Genomic DNA, 15,045 nt, shown 5'->3' on the forward strand with positions numbered 1-15,045 from the left:
CCACTGAGCTTCTCCCTGTTAAAGCTTGTCCTCCCCCCCCCCCACCTCCCTTCCCTTCCCCCCCCCCCCTCTTCCCCAACCCCCCCTTTCCCTCCCTCTCTCTCCCCCCTTCCCCCTATATTCCCTTCTCCCACCTTCACCCACTTTCCCTTCCCTCCCCTCCCCCTTTCCCCCCGGGCTTCTCCCTTCCCCATCTTCTTTCCCCTCCCTCCCTCTCCCCTCCCCTCTCATTTCTCTCCCCCTCCCCTTCTTCCCTCACCCCCCCCTTTCTCCCCTTCCCTTTCCCTTCTCTTCTTTCACTCTCCTTATTCCTCTTCCTTTTTCCCCTTTTCTCTTCTCTAACCTGTGTGCAAGCCTTAAATGGAAACCCCCCGATATGTTTATTTATAGAACTTTTCTACCCTGCAAACATATACCCCCGTGCCTGCCCCCAGGGGAAACACCCTCATTTTGGTGTCTGTTTTGCCGCGTAACTCCTCTTGGGTTTTGTTGGTGAGTCGCATAGTTTAATTAAATAATCCAATATTTTTGTTTTGTTATGATTATCAATGTCAAATTGTTCAATTATCAATATTTTTTTTTGCTTTGTTACTATAATTTTGTATTGTATCTTCTTTAGACGTTTTTGGGCTGACGCCTCCTGAGGAAGCAACCAGTGCCGCAAAACTAGTTGAGGTTACGTCTACACCAACATCAATTACACCCCCACTCAATTGTGGGGAGTACCACCCAGGAATTTTAATATATTTGTATTGTAAAAAATAGTTTTGATATTTATGTTGTGATTTATGAATTTCTTATATATTCTAATAAATGATATGTTCCTTTTTTATTTATGATTTGTGATTTTGGGTACCGCAAAAGTCCTATGATCTTTGGGTGATTAAGGGTCAAAACATGGTTTGGAGTAGCCCTGGTTATATCTACCCACCCCTCCTTAATTAATGGTTGTGTGTCAAGTTATTTTGAGGGGACAGCTGTACACTCACTACTTTACATTGGAGCAATGTATACATTTTTTCAGTGTTGTCACATGAAAAGATACCTCACTTTTGTGAGAAAGTGTGTGTGTGTGTGTGTGTGTATATATATATATATATATATATATATATATATATATGTATATATATATATATATATATATGTATATATATATATATATATATATATAGCGCCAGCTCCTAAAGAGCATGCGTTATGTGTTTTTTTTCAATTTTAAATTCACCTTTAAACCGTAGTTTGGTTTGGGTTTAATTGTTCTAAATTTTGACCTCAGCATTAGTCTGGCTCGACTGCAGGGTGTTCTGCCTGGTAATGGGTTGGGCTGTCACTTTTGGCAGGAATTGAACCACAGTCTAGTTGGGTGCATTAAGGTTACTTTCTCTCTGAAGCAGCCCAGTGGGAGTGTCGCTCTTGCTGCGCCTGCTGGCAGAGGGTACTTAAGGTGGGGATGTCACATGTTTCAGGGTTCCAGTCCAGAAGCATGTTCTGACTGCATGGTCCTGGTCCTGGTCCTCCTGACCAGCCCCCAGGACCTCCATGGCCTGGGGTGTGGATCCACCCTTCTTTAAGTCTTGGGGCTGGCTAGCCCGAGGCACGGAAACTGAAAGAAGGAGGTGATCCGGTGCCGTCTCGGTTAGTGGAGAGGCCCAGCAACTGTGAAGGTATCCAGGGGAGGACTCTTTGGGAGAAGGCCACGCAAAGGTTGGCTTCTCAACAAGAGCCTGGACAAGCTGAAGGACCTACGTGAATCCAATCTTGTGTGATATCGCCGGTCTGGCTGCAAGATACTGTTACCACACGAGTGTTCTACAAGCCTTCAAGTTTCCCTCATGTGTTCTATAGCAAAGGCGGTGGCAGAGACTTGTTCCTGATTTAAACACCCTGTTGGCTGCTAGGCCTGGTGAGAGAAGGACTATCCAATTAGGGTGAGGACCCAGTTGTGAATGGCTATTCTCTGGATTTACTGAAGTGAGAGATTTTGTTTCTTACTGAGTTTGACAATAAGAGTACCTGGACTTTCCACCTAAACCCTCTAATCCTATGCTAAAGGACTGTGTCGTTAACTACGTTTTGCAAATAAAAATCCCTTTAAGTGGATCTGGCGTCAGTCTCTGCAGTTCTTGGGTCAACTACCTCGGGAAACCCCTAGAAGCATGCGAGGTGGAGAAGGCAACAGTAAGCCCAACAAATTTTCAGCTGCTCCTTCGGGGGTCAGTGCTATATATATATATATATATATATATATATATATATATATATATATATATATATATATACACACACACACACACACACACACACACACACACACACATATATATACACATACACACACACACACACACACATACACAATACATTTTACTAGATATAAAAACATATTTAATTAGATCTAATGTTTTTGATACTTTTTATGTTTCATAATTGATTCAAGGAATAGGTTGACCGATGTGTGCTTCTGTATATAATACCTCAATATGAATTAACCAAGTTTAGAAATGGAATACATTTTTTTTTTTTTCTCCCACACTGAACTTTTATATGAGTTTAGTGCCAAGCAGCTTCCTAGTATAATGCAGTGGAAATAAGACTTTCCTTTGTTATGGGCAAAGATAAGGAAATGCTCTCCCCATTAGACCAATAGAAGAGTGGAGCAGTTCTTTTGAAAAGATGCAGCACTGTCTCCTCAGGCTAAATATCACAGAAGCATTGCTCACTTTTGTGTTATGAATAAAGACCGAACTGATAAGAACTGTCATTTCTGCCGTGCAGGATTGAAGATGTAATGGCTCTGATAGGTTGCTAGGGTAAACAGAAAACATTCTGGTTATCGTACTTTTTATACAAAAGGCTCAATGTTTTTTCTTTAAACCTAAGAACAAAAATGTAATATAATGCCGCTAAAGAACCCTTAGATGTGTTGACTTTATTAGTTTTCTCTTTTAATGCATTTTTAAAATGTATTTTTACTTGGTGAATCCGCAAGTAACGCACTTCCTGTCCTAGGAGGATACCCACTTACTGTGCTTTATCTATGGAGGAGCAGCATTGCCACTGTCATTGTCTAGGCAGCAAGTGTGTTAGCACTAAAGAACATCTACCCCTTTCCTCATCTACATGTTTAGGGGTGAGGTGTTCTGTAGTCCACAGAGAGAACTGGGAACAATGTTAACTAAGAAGATGGAGAGAGCAGCTCATTACAATTCCGGCAGGATCAAATCTTTTTGAACAGTTATATTAAAATGCTTTCGATAATATATTTAACAGACCAAAAAAGAATAAATGAGAAGCTTATTGTTAGGGTTCTACATACACTAAAGAATACAGTCTGAAGCAGGCTGATGACCTTACAATAAATTTTATTTTATTTTTGACAAATAAATTAAATTACTTTAACTGACAACATGGAAAAAATAAAAAATAAATAGTTTTAGTCATTTAGCAAACATTACTTAATAGGGGATATAGGAACACATTCACCATTTAAAATTGTGCCAAATCATGCACTGTGATAACTTACACCGTGCACACACGACCGAACTTTCCGGCAGACTAGGTCCGACGGTCTTCCCGACTGACTTTTGGCAGACTTCACGAATGCTTGGCCACATACAATCACACCAAAGTCCAATGGATTCCACTGTGATGACGTACGACTGGACTAGAATAAGGAAGTTCATAGCCAGTATCCAATAGCTGTCCCATCGTCAGTTTTCATCCGTCAGACTAGCATACAGACAAGATTTGAAACATGTTCTAAATCTAAAGTCTGTCTGATTTTTCGACAGCAAACGTCCGATGAAGCCCACACACGATCGAAAAGTTCAGCCGTGTGTACACAGCATAAGGCATCCAAGGCACCAGAACTATGAACCAACACCCTGAGACAAAATCTTTTTCTTTACGGCTAGTGCCACCTACTGGTTTCACAATTTAATATTCTTAGAAGATGTACAGTTACACTTCATTTTTGCAAATTGTTTTACTTAAAAAGGTTAACCAAATAATACATGAAAAAAATAAATAAAAAAAATTAAATTATATATATATATATATATATATATATATATATATATATATATATATATATCTGACCAAATCCTTAACCATTGCATGGCGAAGTTAAAGGGGGGTTTAACACCCTTCTTACCCAGCTGCATATTCTCCCACACTGCTCCATTTTACCGCTGCTACCAGGGAAAGTCTTTTTTGTATATGTTTCTAACTCCATATAACCATTCTCCTGTTCATGGGTCTGGTTCTATCAAACAGACAGCCTCTCAAGTCATAATGGAATCTCTGAATGAGTCAATTTGGCTGACTCCTGCTGTGTTTCAATAGGATGTGCAAGATCCTCTTTTCAGGAGGAAATAGTTGCCAGTCATGACAGGTTGGAGCATTCAGCCTCCTTACGCTGGACAGAAATTGTATTTTTATAGTGTATATACTATTTGCATGCAGGCCTCAAAGTCTTGTTTCTGGATCCTTGCATTCTGCTTATGAATGCAACCCGTTTTTCTCTCTCACAAAGAAAACATCCATCTTGTTACTTTTTTTCCCTGGATAATTAGTAGAATTCCCATAGTTGGGGAACTTATGGGATGGTTCAGGTTGTATTGTGACTATTGGTGCAAGTTGGAAGGTCTCCTAATGCCTTTTTTTCTGATGTTCCTGTAGGTCTACTAGACTTGTGAACAACGAAAATTTTTGTTAAAGGCCCATACACACTATCAGATTTTCTGCAGATTTTCCAAAACCATACAATATGAGGTAAAACCTTAGGTTTTTCAATTTGTATGCAATCAGGCAGGCCCTTGCACTACATGGTTTTGGTAAATATGAAGACAAAAATCAGAAGAAAATCTGGTGTATGGGGCTTTAGTTTAATTTCATTGTTATGCATAAAATACATAATTTTGCTCTGTTATATTCGTTCATTTTCAGATAATTCATTATTTCTGTAGATTGTCGATATTCGTTATACTGAATCTAAAATCGTGTCGAATTAATTTGTTATATCCGCTATAATTTCTTTCGTATTAGTTGAAATCCGATATTTATGTATGTATATATATTCGTGATAATGATTCGTAGTTTGTGTGTGTTAATAGATTCAATAAACAAACGACTTTCCATTGACATTATCTCTTCTCCTCTGCTCAAATACAATACAACACCCTTCTCACTCAGTTCTCAGGACTGCACTTTGCCAGTAATCCAACCTCCAGCACAAAATTAATCAGCTGATTGGACTGTAAGTTTTACTTTGAGTTGGCCTTTTGTTTCATTAGATCTTTAACAAATTACCGAATCATGTCAAATTCACTTGTTATAGCTGCTATAATTTCTTTCGTATTAGTTGAAATTCATTTTTCTTTATTCGGATGCATCCAAATGTCTGAAAGATTCAAAATTTGTCTGAATTTTGATTTGTTATGAAACTAATTGCACATGTCTACTAAAGATACTAGAAGGAGGAAGAGAAGAGAGAGACGGTCTAAGCCACATGTCCTATCCATGCTACTAACACCAGATCAGAAGAGATAATTATGCAAGTATGTCTACATTCTAATAGTTTAATTGCAGCTACCCATAGCTTCTTGTGTGCTTTGCTGAATTCTCATGACAAACAGAGTATCTCTGCCCTAATACTGTCTCACATGCAGTGTGACAGATAACTAGGACTGTGTTCCAGAATGGTTGAAGGGTCTGCTTATCAATGTAGATCATAATTTCAGGTCTTTGATACAAAGATAGATGCCAGATCATCCACAGGGTGCCATGCAATGGGACTTTGCTGCAATATTCATCTGGAGATATCTCTTACATTTCTAAAGGAAAAAAAAATGACCAATTACACTTACCGGTTATGGGTTTTCTAGGAAATCTTCTAGGACGGCACACCTGAGAGATGACTGGTCCACCTGACAGGAAACACAATCAACAACATAGTTAAAAGTCCCCACCCCTCCCTCGGACCCTCAGTTATGGCAAAGGATAGACCCACACCAGTGTCACAAGGAACATTCTGTGAGGAGTGTATACACCATACCAACATAAAGGGTAGGGAAGTAGGCCTGCCATCCTGGAAGATTTCCTATAAAACCCGTTAACGGTAAGTAACTGGTCATTTTCTCCAGTCATCTTCCAGGACGGCACACCTGACACGATGAGCAAGAAGTTCAGGTCTACCTTAGGGTGGGACAACCGCTTGTAGGACCTTCCTGCCAAATGCCAAGTCTTGAGGAGACAACAGCTCCACTCTGTAGTGCCTCAGAAATGTCTTATGGCTCGTTCACGTTGCTGCCCTGCAGATCTGGTCAATTGAGGCGCCTGCCTTTTCTGCCCAGGAGGTCCCCAGGGATCTGACCGAACTAACCGGGACTATCCTTTTCCTGGCCAACAGAAATCTTTTTATCAGGGGTTCCTGTGCTAGACTCTGCGTAATATATATGGACTCTGCGTAACCTTCTCCCACTCCGAAAGGAACTTGCAGAGCCTTGCGCCCACCTTTACGGTGGCGTCATTTGGTTTCTTTATGGGAAGAACCGGAAAAAAGGATCATACTCTTTTCCTTTCCCTTCCCAATACCCCACTTCTTCCTCTGGTCACTTCTCCCCTTGTGTTGACCTTTTGACGGGGGCCACGAAAAAAATAAAAATAAATAAAATAAAATTCTTGCCCTTTTCTCTCTTAGGCTTCATCGAGAATTTCTTTCCCTTCTCTGTGGACCGGGAGAGGACCTGATCCAGACCCGAGCCAAAGAGCAGGGAGCCCTCAAAGGGGATCCTGCACAGACGGGACTTAGAGGTGAAGTCCCCATCCCACGTTTTTACCCATAGGGCCCTCCTAGCGGAATTCAGAAGTGCAGCTGATTTGGCCGTGGTTCTGAGTCTCCACCGCTGCGTCCACCACATATGCAACTATTTCCTTAGACTCCCTCTTATGCGAGACGTGGTCCATTAATCTACCAAGCCAGGCATCTGCGTTTCTGGCTACACAAGCAGAAGTTAAGGCGGGGGACATCGCCGTCGCGTTCGCCTCCCAGGCCCTCCTGAGCAAAGTCTCAGACTTCTTGTCCATCTGGTCCTGAATATTACCTGAATCTTCAGAGGACAGATCAGACCTTTTGGACACCTGTGCTAGGGCAGCGTCTAAGCGAGGAATAAAAAAAAAATAAAATTCTTCCTCCTCGTCCTTAAAAAAGGTACATCTTCTCTTCCAGGCTTTTAGCCTAAGAAGTTTACACTCAGGTTCCCTCCATTCCCTGAGGATTATATCCTTTAGGGACTGGTGAACTGGAAACGTTCTGGACTGCAGTTTTCCTAGGCCCCTATATACCCCATCTTGGGCTGGTACCTGTATATCCTCTGAGGCATAAATAGCTTTTAGCAAACCCTCCATGTTGTCTGCTGAAAACAGGAGACCCCCAGGCTTAGCCTCCCCCTGAATATCCTGGTCTGAATCCACCTCCCCAGAGCTCAAGTCTGGAACTTGACCTTCCTCCACGTAGGAGACCTGGTCTTGGGACCCTCCCGTATATGACGTGGACAGGTCTTCCTGCGAGGGGGGGGGGGGGGGTGTCTCTACCAGAGGGACCCTCTTTTTGCCTTTTTTCAAATGTAGTCCGGAAGGACTGGAGGGTTGCTAGCATCTCAGACTGCAAAGCGCGACACTCTTTCATTACCTGAGCGGTTTCTTTGCCTGCTAGCTTAAAGATGCACTTATCGCAAAAATATTTGCTGTGGTCTTGTGGAAGCTTTGCGTTACAATACCCACAGCGCCGGGACTTAGAGGTAGCTTTCCCTTTGGACCTACTGGCCAACCCCTGGAAACAATAAACAGGTAAAGTTAAGCTACCCATGTCCTGAGGGGAGAGGGAAATTGCAACACTCAGAATACCCTGCCCCTTCAATACACAGCCAGATCACTCACCCCCTGTGGCGACCTCACTAGCTGTCTGCTCAGGTGCGCCTTCCTTCTCCATAGCGTTTTCTCTGCCCAGCAGGATCGCTGTGTCTGGAACTTAGCACCATTCTGAGCGTCCCCTCCTGCTTCTTTGCTGATTTTAATGCCTTCTCTGCAGCTGTGAGTGTAGCTGTGCTGTCTGGGCGCTATACCACTGCACCTCTCCACATCCCTCCTTCCGGTGATCGGCGCCATATTTGTGCAGTCTGTCGCCTGGAAATGACGTCACGCGGCCATGACGGACTTCTGGGCATGCGCAGTAGCGCTGGGACGCACGCCGCTCGGCCGAGCGCCAGCCAGGTCACCACCACCATTCAGAGAGGGAAAGGAACGCCCACCACCCTCTGACGGGATGAGAAACAGTTATGGACATGGCCCCTAAAACAGCCAAGTTCGCTGTACTAGAACTTATCCAATCCTGGTATTAACTAGTTTGACCCAAACCAAGGAGGGTTTTGCCCTCTTCTGAGTATTTAAAAATATTCCAATGGGTCCAGGTTCTCTGATACATCTCGTGTTTGTTATTCGCGGTCATTATCAGATCTTCCATTCTATTAATTTCCTCCACTTTTTTCAACCAGAGTGTTATAGTAGGGGGATTTTGCTGTTTCCAGAGTAAGGGAATACATGACTTGGTAGAGACGTGCAACAGAAAAAAAGCGGGGTCCTCCGGGATTATGAATTCCGTAAATTTTTAAGCGATCGAGCGGACTGCTGTCCAGAAGGAGGTTAATTTGGGACACGACCAGAAAATGTGTAGGATCTTACCCCTGCTTGTCCCACATCTCCAGCATCTATCCGATGTCTCGGAAAGATAGTTTGGAGTCTGCTGGGTGTCAGATACCATCTCGTCAAAATCTTATAGTTATTTTCCTGTGTTTTGGTGCAAATTGAGGATTTAAAGGACAAGTGAATCATATTCTGTATTTGTGTTTCCGTGAATGTACACTGCATATCAATTTCCCAGTGTCTTATGCTGGGTAGCAAAGGCTAGTCAGGGGGGTGTTCAGTAGATTGTATGTCTTGGACAGCACATGTGGAAGAGGTTCTATACCTGAGCATAACTCTTCAAAAGTCGTAAGTTGCCTAGCATATGCTTGCGGATCCTTCAGAGTTTGAAGGAAATGGTGTAGTTGTACTGCCGGCCAGAATGTGAGTTGATAAAGGCCTAAGGCAGGGATGTCCAAACTTTTTTCAAAGAGGGCCAGATTTGATGAACTGAACATGCGCGAGGGCCGACCATTTTGCCTGACATTCTTTGACCCATTAAAATTCGGTCTAAGTGTGTCCATCCGAGCACTAATACACTTCCCCACAAGAATTCTCTTGATTTGTGGCTGTGTGTGGTGAATAGATGAGCTCAAGTGTATTATTTGGATACACCATATTTATTGACGTATAACACGCACCTTCACTTTAAGAAAACTTCAGGAAAAAAAACTTAAAATTTTAAATAAAGAACTGTGAAGCAAAAAAAGGATCAGTGTCTATCTGCAGACCCACAATTGCTAGGAATGCAGCGCTCACCATTGCTAGGAATGCAGCGGCCACCATTGCCAGGGATGCACCCACCATTGCCAGGGAATTCACCCACCATTGCCAGGGAATTCACTCACCATTGCCGGGAATTCACTCACCATTGCCGGGAATTCACTCACCATTGCCGGGAATTCACTCACCATTGCCGGGAATGCTGCCACCATTGCCAGGAATGCAGCCACCATTGCCAGCGATTCACCCGCCATTGCCAGCGATTCACTCACCATTGCTGGGAATGCAGCCACGATTGCCGGGAATGCAGCCACCATTGCCAGGAATGCAGCCACCATTGCCAGGAATGCAGCCACCATTGCCAGAGAATTCACTCACCATTGCCGGGAATGCAGCCACCATTGCCAGGGATTCACCCGCCATTGCCAGGGATTCACTCACCATTGCCGGGAATGCAGCCACCATTGCCAGGAATGCAGCCACCATTGCCGGGAATGCAGCCACCATTGCCGTGAATGCAGCCACCATTGCCGGGAATGCAGCCACCATTGCCGTGAATGCAGCCACCATTGCCGGGAATGCAGCCACCATTGCCAGGAATGCACCCACCATTGCCAGGGATTCACTCACCATTGCCGGGAATGCAGCCACCATTGCCAGGAATGCAGGCACCATTGCCAGGAATGCACCCACCATTGATAGGAATGCACCCACCATTGCCAGGAATTCACCCGCCAATGCCAGGGATTCACTCACCATTGCCGGGAATGCAGCCACCATTGCCGGGAATGCAGCCACCATTGCCGGGAATGCAGCCACCATTGCCAGGAATGCACCCACCATTGCCAGAGAATTCACTCACCATTGCCGGGAATGCAGCCACCATTGCCGGGAATGCAGCCACCATTGCCGGGAATGCACCCACCATTGCCGGGAATGCACCCACCATTGCCAGATAATTCACTCACCATTGCCGGGAATGCAGCCACCATTGCCGGGAATGCAGCCACCATTGCCAGGGATTCACTCACCATTGCCGGGAATGCAGCCACCATTGCCAGGAATACAGCCACCATTGCCAGAGAATTCACTCACCATTGCCGGGAATGCAGCCACCATTGCCGGGAATGCAGCCACCATTGCCAGGGATTCACTCACCATTGCCGGGAATGTAGCCACCATTGCCGGGAATGCAGCCACCATTGCCGGGAATGCAGCCACCATTGCCGGGAATGCACCCACCATTGCCAGGAATGCACCCACCATTGCCAGGGATTCACCCGCCATTGCCAGGTATTCACTCACCATTGCCGGGAATGCTGCCACCATTGCCAGGAATGCATCCACCAATGCCAGAAATGCAGCCACCATTGCTAGGAATGCAGCCACCATTGCCAGGAATTTCACCCACCATTGCCAGGAATACAGCCACCATTGCCAGAGAATTCACTCACCATTGCCGGGAATGCAGCCACCATTGCCGGGAATGCAGCCACCATTGCCAGGGATTCACTCACCATTGCCGGGAATGCAGCCACCATTGCCGGGAATGCAGCCACCATTGCCGGGAATGAAGCCACCTTTGCCGTGAATGCAGCCACCATTGCCGGGAATGCAGCCACCATTGCCGTGAATGCAGCCACCATTGCCGGGAATGCAGCCACCATTGCCAGGAATGCACCCACCATTGCCAGGGATTCACTCACCATTGCCGGGAATGCAGCCACCATTGCCAGGAATGCAGGCACCATTGCCAGGAATGCACCCACCATTGATAGGAATGCACCCACCATTGCCAGGAATTCACCCGCCAATGCCAGGGATTCACTCACCATTGCCGGGAATGCAGCCACCATTGCCGGGAATGCAGCCACCATTGCCGGGAATGCAGCCACCATTGCCAGGAATGCACCCACCATTGCCAGAGAATTCACTCACCATTGCCGGGAATGCAGCCACCATTGCCGGGAATGCAGCCACCATTGCCGGGAATGCACCCACCATTGCCGGGAATGCACCCACCATTGCCAGAGAATTCACTCACCATTGCCGGGAATGCAGCCACCATTGCCGGGAATGCAGCCACCATTGCCAGGGATTCACTCACCATTGCCGGGAATGCAGCCACCATTGCCAGGAATACAGCCACCATTGCCAGAGAATTCACTCACCATTGCCGGGAATGCAGCCACCATTGCCGGGAATGCAGCCACCATTGCCAGGGATTCACTCACCATTGCCGGGAATGCAGCCACCATTGCCGGGAATGCAGCCACCATTGCCGGGAATGCAGCCACCATTGCCGGGAATGCACCCACCATTGCCAGGAATGCACCCACCATTGCCAGGGATTCACCCGCCATTGCCAGGTATTCACTCACCATTGCCGGGAATGCTGCCACCATTGCCAGGAATGCATCCACCAATGCCAGAAATGCAGCCACCATTGCTAGGAATGCAGCCACCATTGCCAGGAATTTCACCCACCATTGCCAGGAATTTCACCCACCATTGCCAGGAATGCAGCCACCATTGCCAGGAATGCAGCCACCTTTGCCAGGAATGCAGCCACCTTTGCCAGGAATTTCACCCACCATTGCCAGGAATGCAGCCACCATTGCTAGTAATTCACTCACCATTGCCAGGAATGCAGCTCCACAATTGCAATTGCCAGGAATGCAGCCACCATTACCATCAGTGCAGCCATGGAGGGCAGGACGAGCGCCAAAGACATCTTACAGGAGAATCTCCTGTTTACACAACGGCCTCTTTAAGAGAAAGTCCCGCCTCCTTTGATGGACAGCACAGTCGTCCAATGGCAGAGACGGGACTTCCTATTACAGCTGCCGTGTAAACAGGAAGTTATCCTCCTGTGTGCACGGCACTCGTCCCGCCTCCTCCCTCCGAGGCAGCTGGACTATACATCTTTTGTGGCCCCGGCGCTGGGAGATCGCCGGGGGCCACAAAAGATATATATGTTTAAACAACCAGGCGGGCCGTTCAAAACCGGACCGCGGGCCGCAATTGGCCCTCGGGCCGGACTTTGGACATGCCTGGCCTAAGGAGTCCATCAGTTCCGCAATGGTAGGCCATCTGTCCTGCCTCACGAATCCCGACGCCGTGGTCCTGTCGGTGTCTCTTAAAGTCTGGAAGTGTGCGGTTGACATGCCCGGTAGAAATCTAGGATTCCCTAATACAGGGGTCAAAGGCGATGTCTGAGTTGTTTGTTGTATCCTCAGGATAGCTTTTGCACTTTGTGTCAGTGTGTTTCCAATCAGATGATGTGTCTTAAGGTCAATAGGGATCCCGTCCCAGCACCAGAGTGCCCTATTTAGGGGGATGGTGGATTGCTCCTGTTCTATCTGGGCCCACAGCTTCAATGTCCCGTGTCGTTGCCAATCAATGACTCTGCCTAATTGAACCGCTAAATAATAGCCTCTGACATCCGGGAGGACGAGGCCTCCAAAATGTTTGGGTGCAGTTAATTGTGAGCGCTTGATGCGGGGTTTCCTGTGGGCCCAGACAAACTCCGTAAACAAAGCCTGCACTGGTTTAAAGAATGTGCTCGGTATAGCCACCGGTAGGGCCTGAAATAGGTAGAGATATTTTGGAAGTATACTCATCTTTAGTAAGTTACATCTCCCAAACCAGGAGAGTAGGTTTGTCTGCCATTTAGATAACAGTGCTTTAGTAGTTGCAAGCAGAGGCGGGAAGTTCAGCTCATATATTCGCGAAAGGTCGGCTGGAATTTTCGTGCCAAGATAAGTCAGTGCAGTAGATGTCCACTTAAATCGAAAGTCATTTTGCATCGCCTGTAGGGTGTTTGGAGGTATCGCTATCCCCATCGCTTCCGATTTCGTGAAATTAATCTTTAGATTGGATATGTTCCCATAAACCTCAAATTGTTTAAGCAAATTTGGGAGAGATATTGCTGGGTTCGTCAGTGTGAATAAGAGGTCATCCGCGTATGCCGCAATTTTGTGTTGCTTTTACCAACCCGTATGCCCTGGACGTCGGGGTTCAGTCTGATCGTGGCCAGAAAGGGTTCCAAGGAGATGGCAAACAGTAAGGGGGAGAGTGGGCAGCCCTGTCTAGTGCCATTTTTAATCTGGAAGGAATCGGACAATATCCCATTTGCCTTTACCTGTGCCGAGGGATTGGAGTACACTCCCGCTATGCGACGCAACATCACCTCTCCTAGCCCCACCTGTCTCAGGACGGAAAACATATATGACCAATCCACCCGGTCAAACGCCTTCTCTGCGTCCGTGTTAAGAAGGACACAGGGTGTACCGCTAGATCGGGCTATGTGTATCAGATTTAGCAGTCGCAGTTGTAGCAGTCGTGGACCTAGAATTGGCATCAGTGTTTTGTAATATTGTGTGGTGTAGCCGTCTGGCCCCGGTGCTTTCCCTGGTTTCATAGAGCTCAACGCTTTTTGGAGCTCCATTAGAGTGATGGGTGAGTCTAACTCTTCTCGGATTCCTGGAGGCAGTGATGGCACTTGGGACTCCCTGATGTAGCCCGTCATGTCAATAAGAGGAGACCCAGGCGGCCGCAAGTTATATAGTTGAGAGTAAAATTCTCTAAATTCTTGAGTAATCTGCTCTGGGAGGGTCAGTTGTTGCCCGTCAGTCCTGGATACTCTGGGGATATAGGAGGAGAGTTTATGTTCCCTCACTTGTTTCGCCAGCAGTTTCCCACACTTGTTCCCGGATTCATAATTTACCTCAAGGCAAAACTGTAACGCCGCCTTGGCCTTATACCACAGCAGATCAGTAATCTGTCCTCTAACAGTTGCCAGGTCTGCTTCCGTCGCTCGGGATGGGGCGTGTTTATGCCTAGGGAGTCTCATTTTTGCAGTAATTGGGTAAGATGTTTCGCTCTTTCCCTTTTAATATGGGCACCATGTTTAATCAGGATGCCCCTGATAACTGGCTTGTGGGCCTCCCACAGCACGCTGGGATCGCATTCCGGCCTGTCATTCGTTTGGAAGTTCAGGTCGAGTTCTCTGGTCACCTTCGCCAATACCTCAGGAGTCTGTAGCAGACTCTCGTTAAGGCGCCAGAACCGTCGCCTAGGTGACGTGTTACTAACTAAGGAATAGGTAAGGAGAATAGGGGTGTGATCGGACCAGGTGATGTGTCCGATCGACGTAGCACGTACTGCATGTAATTGGCCATGTGGAATCATAAAGTAGTCTATTCTAGTATAGACTCTGTGCGGGGAAGAGTAGAACGTATAGTCCCTTTCTCCAGAATGGTGTAGCCTCCATACATCAATTAATTGGGCTCTATGAAATCTTTTGGCGATACGTTTGAGATGACTTGGGAGAATCGAAGATTTACCCATAGAGGTGTCCGTGGACGGTATTAATGGGACATTGAAGTCCCCGCCTAGTATCAAGTGGCCTTGTTGAAAGCTCTGTAGTTTGTTCAGTGTGGTTTCCAGGAATGCAGCCTGACTATCATTTGGGGCGTATATAGTTGCTAGCGTTATTTGCGTTTCTCCTACTAGCCCCTTGAGAAACATAAAGCATCCCAAGGGGTCTGCCATGGTAGCTTGGGTGCACCATGGGATTTA

Source organism: Lithobates pipiens, unplaced genomic scaffold (genome assembly GCF_037356315.1).
Source record: "Lithobates pipiens isolate NorthernLeopardFrog02 unplaced genomic scaffold, aLitPip1_a1.2 Scaffold_16, whole genome shotgun sequence".
NCBI lineage: Eukaryota > Metazoa > Chordata > Amphibia > Anura > Ranidae > Lithobates > Lithobates pipiens.